Below are 11,392 nucleotides of genomic sequence, written 5' to 3' on the forward strand. Positions count from 1 at the left end.
TGGCAGCCATTTTGTAAGGACGCGTACACTCTAAGCTGGGTAACCCTTAATAGAGGTATACATTTTCGAATTTTTGTAACCTATAATTTATAAGGTACAAATGTTACCTATATCTTCGTAACCTTTATATACGTATACACGTAAGGGTTACGCAGTTATGGGTTACTTTGCAGCTTTCAGCATGTATACCTTTATATAAGTTACATCTACCGCCGTCCAAGGCCACACAAATTGAAAGGTGTCAGGCGCGCCAGGTGCGCTTTCGCCGGCGAAGCTGTGGCGACACCCCGAAGGCGCCTTTCCCGCGTGGTGAACAAACATTGCGTTAGTGGAAGATATGTGCGACTATGCTGTCCATTGCGCCGTCTAAACTTTTGCGTCGGGTGTCTTTTCTTCGTCCCTTGAATAAACTGCCGGCCACACGGCTGGGGCTAAAAGAGAAGTTACTTTTATAATTCCTAAAACAGCAGTGCCAAAAAGCTTGAAAATGTTCTCTTAATATATATGCATTGCATTACCTGTTCGATAATTGTTACCCAGGTTGTCACCCAAAAATCTTCGTGAGTATTGGCAACGCTTAAGTCTTATACACAGGCATAACTAAATTTGATGTTTGCATCAGCTTTGTGCCGTTTAAGAAACCAGTATCAAACATGCATGATAGGTCTTTTGCTAAATTGTGCTTTAGTTAAACAACATTAGGCTTTAGTGAAACCAAGCTTGAGTGGAAACATGCACTTGATAGCATACTTCAAAAGGACGCCAAAGTTATGATAACATAGCCTTAAGCCAAAAATTATTGTCTGACAACCAAGGCCATGATTATCAAAAGAGAATTGCGGGACATGCACACATATCTGCGCATTTAACAGGAGCACATTTCCAGAAGTTTGGCATCGGTAGTTTTGAACATTCACATTTATTATTATGAAACACCTGTGGGCTATTTATTAAAAAGCAAAGCTGCGAACCACCCCAACGTTATTGTCGTTCCTTAATGAGTATTAGACGAGTGCGGATTCCTGGGCGAATCGGTGTTTCCTATATTGCTTTAGACTTTCAGGTAAAAATCGGTTTATTCATATATCCTTATTAAACCTATTTAATAAATGTTGCGTGAACAGCTTCACAAACATGGCCAAATATACAAATTCTTTACCTCAATATTTGCACGGATGTATGCAAAGCATTCCGAATTGTTTGGATACTGCCATTGAACAATTTCAGACGAATTCGAGTTTGAGCTACATTTATAAGATGGTTCTCAGGGGTGCACTTTCCCAGTACAGCGTTGTTGTCGTGGTTCCCCACAGAAAAAACGCAGAATGTGGGAAAGTAGAAAGAACATTTATTACAAATTCACTTTTTCATACAAAGCAGTGTTTATGGCTATGTTCCCTACATTCTCCGTTTCACTCAGTCTAATATTACACTTGGAATTCACTCGTCTTTACGAATCCATCTTTACACTTCCCTCGTAGGTTCCTCTTTACAGTTCCACGTGTGATTCCCACGCAAAGTTATCGTTTTTTAAAAAAGCACTAACAAGTTTCTAGGCCGATTGCAATCTGTCTTTTGGACAAACTTTAAATGGTATCTATAGTTTCCTGCATGAAAAAAGGCGCTTGGAAAAATTCAGAGATAAGCTTCGCAATTTACGTAGTACACAAGCAGGCACAAAATCAGGGCACGTTGAAGATTTCCCTGCTTGTTCCCTGCTGCCGCAGATGAAGGTATATATGTGAGGGGCCGTCACTTGGATTTCCCCACCTTGAAGAGCCATCTACAGAAAATTTCAGAAAAAGAACAAAATCCAGTGCAACCATAAGCCCCTCACACCAAACCACAGGCATATGAAGTACGAAAAATAAATTGCGCAGAAATGAAGACGGACACCAGAGAATGAAATGAAAGGCCACACCAGAGGAGTGATTTACGGCCTTTGCTAATAATTTCACATCATTTCAGCAATCGTTACACAGAGTAATTTGGCCGCATTGTTCAACGCGAAGCCACTATAGTCATACCGGCCAACCTTCCCGAATTTTATTCGTGCCGTGTTCCAGTTTATCTCGCCAAATGTTTCTGCATGCTCACCCAGAACAGGCAGAAACTTTGGGCTACGAGATAAACTGACATACATTTGCAAAAGAGAAAACAAAAACGTTTCCGCGCCTTCATGTGGAATCACTTGTACACGCAACAGAGCGAACGTCGCACTAAACCCAGGAAACGTGCTTTCACGATGCTAACGCCACCTGCGTCACATTTTTGGCTGTACTTAAACATCCTCCTCGTCTTCCCCCCCCCCCCCCCCCCCCCCCCCTGTACTGGCAGTTTCATTTTGAACAAGGATCCCACGTGGAAGCCGAAACGTTTTTCATTTAAGTAAAGTGTTCTTATCGGTGGTTTCTTCCTCGGCTATCAGTAAAAAGGAATCACCAACTTACATTTTTTCTTCGTCCAGATGTGTTGTGGGAGAGGATACATCTAGAACTTGCACCGATCTTCAAGTGGCATTCCCAGGAGGTCTGTACCTGTAATGACTCGAAGGGTTATTTGGGTTAAAATGTAATAGGCTTTAGAGCTGGGCAGTTGGTATACATTCATAATGAAAGCACACCTCAAACTTGACAAGACGAAGAAAAGAACACAGCACAAGCACTCATTAACAACTGGAGATTTCTTACAGAGCTATTTTAGAAAAAGAGTTCTTCTTGTTGGCTCTGCAAAACCACACATCCTATAGAATAGCTAGATTTGCTGAAAAATTACAAAGCTCCATGCTGAGGAAATCGTTATGTGAATTCATAACGTTCATGTAGTAACGAACTGATAGAAAGAGTCACTAAACATGAGGCAAAATAAGATACGAAATATAACATCATAACACTTGAAGAAAGGCCTCGCATTTTTACAAGTGAATCATACTTTTGTCTGTGCAGGCCTGGGTGCCATCCTTACAAAGAATATTTCAATGAATGTGTTTTAGTTATTGCATTTTCATACCGTTGTTTCCGCTGAAATCAGACTTCATTTCAACTTGTGTCATACGCAGGGGAGTCCTGGTTGTCAGCTCAAGGAACACTGCCTGCAAGAAAAAACAGTAGTGCTCATAAGTCATAGCATAGGTAGCCAGATGCAACCACACTTTTCGAACAGCCAGGATCCGATGAGGGTGCAGAACCCGTTTTTACACCTGCACCTGTCTCTGTGTAATTCGTCACCATTTCTGTATCATCAAAAAACAACAATCAAGCAGCCTGCATGCTCGCTCATACATACCACCATTCTGTAAAGTCGCTTTACTGCACTACACTAGGATCACGCGAGACAATAATTTGCCCTGCAAGACCACGCGAATAAATAAACGACTGATTTGTGCGAATGAGAATAATAAACCACTTAATATGGTGGAAATGGCCCGCTGTCTCAAAATGACTAACACCAAATTTACCCACTCAAGGAAAAGAATGAAAAAAATGAGGAGTGTTGTACATACGAAAACTTTTTATTGTGCCGTAAGGCAAACTTTCACATAAAAGAGGCTTGTGCTGGACAAAAGTGAGTTTAGAAATTTCGGGCAGCATTTAGTGGACTACTTTTCTGCAGCACACACCTTGTGTTTATCCGGATATATTACTACAAGACCAATAAAATGAACACCATTCCGAATATATGCAGCGAGAAAAATGAACATTTTCCGACGACTGAAACAAAATGATAATACCCAGAGAATAGCGCGATAATATAAGACTTTAATGGGAAAAAATTTCAATTATTCAAACAGAGCTACCTGGCAATTACATGGTCCAATAACTCGTCAAGTGCGCCCGATGCAGCGAACAGCGTAAACAAAACGCTCAACACATGACGAAGGCGCGCTAACAGAGCAGAAAGCAGGCCACGGGCGCCGTTATCTGTGCTTTCCCGATCGTCCGCTCTAGTCTGACGCAACGAACGCAAGCCCGTGATTTCATTCAATTGCCGTCGCGGACAACAGAAAACGTCCAGCGAAGCAACCAGTCAGGTAACGAAAATCCCTCTCGAATGCTGCAATTTCAAATTGAAAAGCCCCCAGTGAAAAGATACATCCAATGAAAACACCGAAACCGTCACGGGAATATACTCACCGAGTTCGCTTTCACTGGCGCCGGGGCATTGGTCCAACATGCAAACTTGATGCTGGTCGTAGAAGAACGGGCCGTGAAGCGCTGCCAGTCACAAATGGGCTCGCCGCAGCCTCCGCGACTCACGCCGACAAATAAGTCTTGTTACAGCAATCCTCGCTTCATCGTAGGGGTATCACAGCGGTTAAAAGGCTCGAGTGGCGCGAAAACGCGGCCACCGGGCCTGCCGGCGCCGCCATTTCTCTATATCCCGTCATGCAACAGAGAAATCAACGGCCGCCGGGAGAGAAGGCGCGACGAGCATCTCTTAGAGGTTACAGGGCGTTTTATAGGTTACAACGTAGAGGTTACATGTCAGATTTTGTTGATGTAACCTATAAATCATTATTGTAACCTATAAATCGCTTTTAACCTCACGCTTGTAACCCTTAGAACGGACTGGGATAAAGAAAACATCAAAATGAATCCATTGTAACCTTTATTTTATAGGTTACTTCCGTTTAGAAGTTACATTATGGGTTACCCGGATTAGAGTGTAGAGGAGGAAGGGTTGAAGGAGGAGGAGAAGGAAATGGAGGTGGCTTGGTAGTTTTTAATACTCCCATTCGGACAAACGCAGTAATCACAGCCAGATACTGCGTTTTGTGACGAGGTACAACCGTGGTAAATGCGCTTATTTACGACGGCTTGTGGCCTCCGGTGTAAACTGGCAGTTTTTCCACCATGGGAGCAGGCCGCCTGTCGTGAGGAGTTTAAAAGACGTATTCCAGCCAAGAAACTCCCATTCAGGCTAACTTGTGTTTTGTGTGTCCGATTGCTCCATTTCGACATAGTCGAAGCGAACGCCAAGCAGCAGGTACCAATACGCGCCGTATACACCCCGAACCCAAACGTTATGCCTACGGAGTGCGCACCCGAGAGTTACTGTGGGTATTCTAGAATGGTTGTGCGTACTTCCAGAGTAGCACGTATGCTCGCTGCGTGGGACTGGCCAACCAAAAAATTCATCACGCGAAAGCTTCACGTTCAACCACCGTCGTCATTAGACGAAGGGGTGTATGATTTTTTTTTTATGTATTTATATGCACACTGCTTTTTTGCATTGATGAATAAAAAGGCATAGAATCGTCCGTGCTACCGCTTCCTCGTCTAGAGGGAACAGTCACCGTGAAGTCCCTGACAGTCCTTTTAAAGCGAAGCTTTCTATGCCTCGCTGATGTGAGGCATATTCATCACGCCAGACGCACTGCAGAAAAGCCAACTTTACTCGATGGGTTTCGCAAAACGATGATGATGATGATGATGATAAGCAAGGGCACATCAATCACTTAGAGAAAAACTACGCCCACCTCCCCTCGCGGGAACCCTGGTGTGATGCGACGCTGAGGGGGGTTCAAGCGCAAGCGGAGAGCAACCGTCGACCGAAAGGCCACCGGAGAGCGGCACACCGGTTATATGCGCAGCGCGCCCGAAGGAGAGGAGACCGCGGAGAGAGAGAGTAGTGCACATGCGCAGCATAGGGTGCCTTGATGCTCGCGCGCTCCGAAGCGGGGGCGCGCGCATCGAGGCACTCTTAGAGTTCCTGTATATAGCTCCCGCAGGGAGCTAAGAGTTGCGCGACCCTTTTCCACGCGCCGCCGTGATTGCGACACTCCGGTTATCCATGCCGCGCAGAGAAGCCCCCACTACGGCTGCGCCGCAGCCGCCGACGCGGGCGGCCCCGCAGGAATCCAGCGTAGCCGCCGTTAGGCGCCGCCGACCGAAGCGCCCCCACCGCGCGTCGGCCGCCGTCGGAAGCGTGGCGGCGAAGCTCCTTCACTCGCGACGGGCGGCTTTCCCGCAGCAATCCGGATAACAAAGATGGCGGTCGGTCGCGCAACTCTTAGCTCCCTGCGGGAGCTATATACACCATTTTCCATAAGCAGCCGGTAAAGGAGGAAAATACTCTCAAACCAGTTCTCTCGGCGGCCGACCAGCGTTGCCGGTGCGCGCTGGGCTGTTAACATCGCTCGGCGCGGTGTGCTACGCTGCGTAGTTCAGTAGTATTTCGCACCGCGTTCTTAGTTTTTGCGGAACTTTCAACTGTTTTAGCCAATGCTGCGATGCCGTTCAAGGCGCAAACGTCGCTTGGTCAGCACTGCGCGGTGGTGGGTTATTGCAACAACCAGAGAAAGCGAGAAACAGTCGCTGACAGCACGCATGTTCACGACACTGCCTGGAGAAAATGCAGTGTGGTCGCGGCGTGTTTTTGCTGCATGGCTTCCCAACGCACACCGAGTTGAGGTATCGGTGGATTCCGTTGATAAATCGCAACGACTTTGTACCAACGACCAACTCCAGGGTTTGTTGGGTGCACTTGGACGGCAAGCAGACGGAGCAAAATTCATTTATCACACGCAAAGCTGCGACAGAGAACGGAACCCCCTGAAATGTTAGAAGCAACTTTATCCTTTACAATACAGCATTGATTGGTTGGTTTATTGATTGATTCATTCATTATGGTGTTTAACGCCCCGACGTTTCATGGGTGATGAGGCGCGCCGTAGTGGAGGGCTGCGGGTTAATTTTGACCACTTGGGGATCTTTCACGAGCGCCGATACAATACAACATTACAATAACTTCTGGTTCCTTGTAGTCAATTTAAAATACCATATATTGTTTGGTCATTACAGCCGATTGGCATTAAACAATCCCCTTTTCATCTAATCTACCCTTTAAAATCACGGCGTTTTGTTTACTTTTTTCAGGCCAACTCATTGCACTGCCAAACGATATGAAAGGATGACTTTCTCCATCGCACACTCGATAGCAGGATAAGCAGGCAGCCAAATGTGGAAACGCAGCTCGAGATACGCGTGAACGCTGCATTTGGAAAATAGCTCAACCTGTTCACAACGCGGTCAAAGGAAAAGCTTCTAATCATTTTGCGTTGCCACGGAATCTAAAGTATTACAATTACAAAACAGTTACTGCTGGTCGCGTAAAGCATTTGTGGTGCAAGCAGCGGTTTCACAAAGGTGGGCTCCGAGCGACAGGCCACATGCGCTGCGCAGAGTTAGGTCAATCATGATCACGATCATGATCAACCAATATTAACTCTCCCGAATGTCAACCCTTTTGCTCAACCTTCGAATAGTAATTTGACTGGTTGTGCGGTCGTGTTATTTTTCCGCCCAGGTAATTTCGTTTCGTCAGTAACCGTCATAAGTCTAGTTAAGAAAGGTTATATTGCATTGCAATATCAACAGCGTAGCAATCGCCTCGTCGAAAGTCCATCGCGAGCACGGATCACCGTGACCCACATATGCTGTGCGCGCTCCGCATTCGACGTCCGCGCTTCCGTAAACATGACTAATCGGTGAACATAACAAGCATGGTGGCATTGAGAACACGTATTTACTCCCAGATATCGATTTCTATGTCAGTCGGTGCCATACCGGTACGTGTGCATCGCGGAACTGCGGAGCACCACCGGCACCACCACCACACTGCTACTGCTGCTCGCAACAGCCGGGGTCGGAATTTCCCGCTCTGACAGTAAATTAGGACCTAAAATCCGTCCGCAGATGATGAAAACAAAACAGAACACACACACACACACAAGCACTGCAACCGCTAACTTAACGCCAAAACCACTACGGTTCACTCGGTAACGCACGGATACCGAGCAGACGCACGCCAAGAACGGCGCACTTAACAGCCCAGCGCGGAGGTTTCGGCGGTCGCTTCATAGACGGCGCTAGCGTCTGGTCAGAAAAAGCAAATGGCGGCGCCCACCTCTAGCAAGGAAAATGGTGTATACAGGAACTCTAGGCACTCTAGCCCAGCACCGCGCGCAGCGCCGCCCACCGGCGGAGTGAGAGCGCGCTGGGCCGCACACCCGCAGATGTTGAGAGAGAGTGTTCGCTCTCACCTGGGCACGCGCCGGCGCCAGCGCGTCTGCCGCGGCTATGGCGCAACACAATCCACTTTAATCCAATCCAAGCCAAGCCAATCGAATCCAATCCAATGCCCCTCGCGAGAGAGTGTTCGCTATCGGAGAGGAGAGGAGGTGAGCGGAGGAGTGTGCGGACGCCGACGACGACGGACGCACGCAGGAAGGACAGGGCCGCCGACAAGAGATGCTCTCAGCGTCGCATCTAAAAAGGCGCTTCCCGTGTTCGGAATCGAACCTGGGCCCCTCGTGATGTGAAGACTACGTCTATCCGATTGCGCCATTCCGACACTGTTGAAGCAATCTGGACTTTGGACTTTCAATTTAACTCTGGCAGCATGGGGGAAAGATTCACGTTTTAACCAGCTTTCTTTCTCTCAAGAAAGGGACTTTGATTTTTTTATTGTGATGTTGAAAGAATATTTCATTGGTTTTGATTTCGTTTTATGTTGGTTTGATTGTGAGTACTTATTTAGTCATTGCAGCACCGCGCTGCTCATTCGAAGGACGCGGGCTCGGTTTCCGGCCGCGTTGGCCGCTTTTCTGATGTAGGCGAACAGCAAAAACGCCCGTGTATACGAGATTTCGGCGCACGTTAGAGATCCCCAGGTGGTCAAAATTAATCCGGAGCCCTCCACTACGGCGCGCCTTATCGCCTGCGTTGCGTCGGCGCGTTAAAACCTTCAATCAATCAATCAATCAATCAATCAATCAATCAATCAATCAATCAATCAATCAATCAATCAATCAATCAATCAATCAATCAATCAATCAATCAATCAATCAAATCAATCAATCAATCAATGAAATCAATCATTGTAGCGCCACTGTACGACCCCTTCAGGAGAATTCAAAGAAAATAAATGATCATGATATGATTTGAATAACAATTACAATGATGATGATGATGATTCGTATTGTAGCATATTTTTCGCTCCCCCGGGGGCAAAATAGTTCCGACGTCACAGGGTGTAGTCCACTCCCGATTTATCCAACACTTGAGAAGATCGTCGCGGAGGTTCGCAGCCAAATTCGTGGTTTCGTATGTTTTTTTTTTTTTTTGAGCGGGTTGCTGTGCTCACACCTTGAGAGCATATAACCTGCGCGTTGCAGGCCTCTCACTTTTGACATTTCGCTCTTCCTTCGCTGCCTGGAGTCTGGCTTTTTTTCGTGATCCCTGATTCCGCCGCATTGCATGCATACAGACGCCACCACTGCCTGCTCCATTCGTCTTTCCCTTTATTATTTCATTTGCAAATTTGAGCCGATATGGCCTAACTTTAATTTTCGGCATTCGTATGTCTTCTTACACAACGCACGAATTAAAAAGAAATAGGCCACAGGGAATACGCCACATTAGCTACAGCTTCTTCTAATGGTGTGAAAATTCGTGAGGATTACTTTTCGCTGGAGTATAGGTGGTATTCGCTGTAAAGTTTAGCTGTCAATTTCTTCGCTTGGCAACACTGGAAACGGCCACGGACATGGCCGAAGCGCCACGGACATGGCGCGGCTTGTGCAACTGCGCCCGCACGCCGAAGAAAAAAAAAACACCAGCGTGCATCGTCTGCTCCATTTCAACCCGATTCTCAACGGTGGTGTTAACAGAGATGTTATTGATCGCACTCACATTGGAGTCGAGGCATTTGCGTTCGGTGGGGTAGAGTTCGAAACATCCGACACACATCAAGTGCTTAGCACAGACAAGTACCGCCATCCCGCGGAGCCCGACGTATCCAGTGTCGGTGCACTCACATGGTTGCCTGCATGCGTGCCTCGCCAGTGAATACAAGCTATGCGCCGCCGAAATATGTCAAACATTAACAGAAGCAGTCGGAAGGGCGTCTTCTTTTGGTTACGACGACAACTATGATGATGATGATGATGATGATGCTTATGGTGGCGGTGGTGGTGATGATGATAATGGTGGTGACTTTATTGACTCAAAATTAAGAACTTGGCGTCTAGGGTGCCGTCCGACGCCATCCGAATTTTTAAGACTGGGCTGACAGGGTCCACACCCTCTGCCGTTGGGGTGTAGAGGTTCCGTCTTAACTTCCTGTTACTACGGGTTGTGGTTCGCGTCCGCCTGCTAGCAGCTTTTTTGGCATCTTAAGTTTTAATTATAATTTTCATGGTTTAGGTTAGTTTTCGGTGTTTCAGGTGGTTTTTTCTTTTCGTTGGGTTATGTGAGGTTAGTTTACGTTACGTTAATGGAGGGCGAAGTAGTGCCAGACGCAGCATTTATGCATCAAAATGCCGATGGACGTCGATTTAGTGGAGTGCTTACAGTACCGTCGTACGGCACAGACCCAGCCAGCTAAAAAATGGGGGCAAGTGCCGGAAGATTCAAGGTATCTCTTACCCCCCTTTCCGCCTCAGACGGCAGCTCGTAGCCCTTGAGGATGTGCGGCGTCCGAGGATAGTTGGACGAAAGATATTTTTGAAGGCCAGCATCGGAGCTGAGCCAGCATGTCTCCCATTGGTCTAATGTAGTCATTTGGACCTGTAATTTAACGTGGCGGGCTTACAGGAACATTGCCATGTATTTTAAGTAAAGGATTCATGGTTTTCGTACCATTTACATGCGCCCTTATAGGTGCCAGGATATATATATGTGACACCAGGCTATGTTATTTTGAAAAGTATACCGGCCTGCAGTTGCCCCAAGGAAGTAAATTGGCCCTTTTCTAAATTATTTTCCGTATACCTAGATGGCCATGCCTGGTATAAAAGAATAAATCCTACTCATTAAGTGGTAATGATAATTATGATGCTGATGGGGATGATTTATGACAGTTGAACTAAGCGGCACCCAGGCTATTCGTCTTCTTCTACAAAGCACGCTCCACGCGGCAGGCGTGGCACGTTCCAGAGCGCACTCAGCTTATGCCCGGTGCTGGGAGCAGACATTTTCGTTCCACCGGTAGACGTAGCAGTCTGAGAGCTGAAATTCGCCTAGCTTGAGCAGCAGGACTACTTTTTGTAATCATGGCAGGCATGGGGGATCTCAGGGCCGTCGACTTGGCCGACTTCTCGCCGCGCCTCAAGGCCCTCGAAGCGGCGCGAAGCAAACCGACGCTGGACGAGAACGATATGTACGTGCCGAGCCCCCGAGAAGCCGAGCTGGTGGATCGGGTCTGCGTCGAAGACTGTGTCGTGGCCCTGGCGAATGTGTCTCTTCGCCGCCAACTGTGTCTCACTCTGATCCAGGCCATCAGACCTGCGCTCGCCGTCATTGCGGGGCAGGGAATCGGCGAAGACGAGGAATTCCTCGATTACCTCCATATCTTGCTCCCCTGCGAAGTCCGTGTCGTGCCATCCGTA

General features: G+C 47.3%; 1 long non-coding RNA gene across 2 annotated transcripts; it reads right to left on the minus strand.

Moving 5' to 3' along the window:
* Positions 1-1,543: 1,543 nt before the first annotated feature.
* Positions 1,544-4,394, minus strand: LOC144144380 (uncharacterized). Of its 2 annotated transcripts, none has more exons than XR_013317235.1 (4): positions 4,134-4,394; positions 3,010-3,091; positions 2,451-2,537; positions 1,544-1,783 (listed from the first exon to the last, which is right to left on the minus strand). It is a non-coding gene; the product is annotated as an uncharacterized LOC144144380 (long non-coding RNA). The 2 variants fall into 2 exon arrangements; XR_013317236.1 differs by lacking the exon at positions 4,134-4,394 and adding an exon at positions 3,797-3,898.
* Between the last annotated feature and the right edge of the window lie 6,998 nt (positions 4,395-11,392).

This window comes from Haemaphysalis longicornis, unplaced genomic scaffold, assembly GCF_048455015.1.
Source record: "Haemaphysalis longicornis isolate Haplotype H1 unplaced genomic scaffold, Haemaphysalis longicornis Haplotype H1 scaffold_7, whole genome shotgun sequence".
NCBI classification, from domain to species: domain Eukaryota; kingdom Metazoa; phylum Arthropoda; class Arachnida; order Ixodida; family Ixodidae; genus Haemaphysalis; species Haemaphysalis longicornis.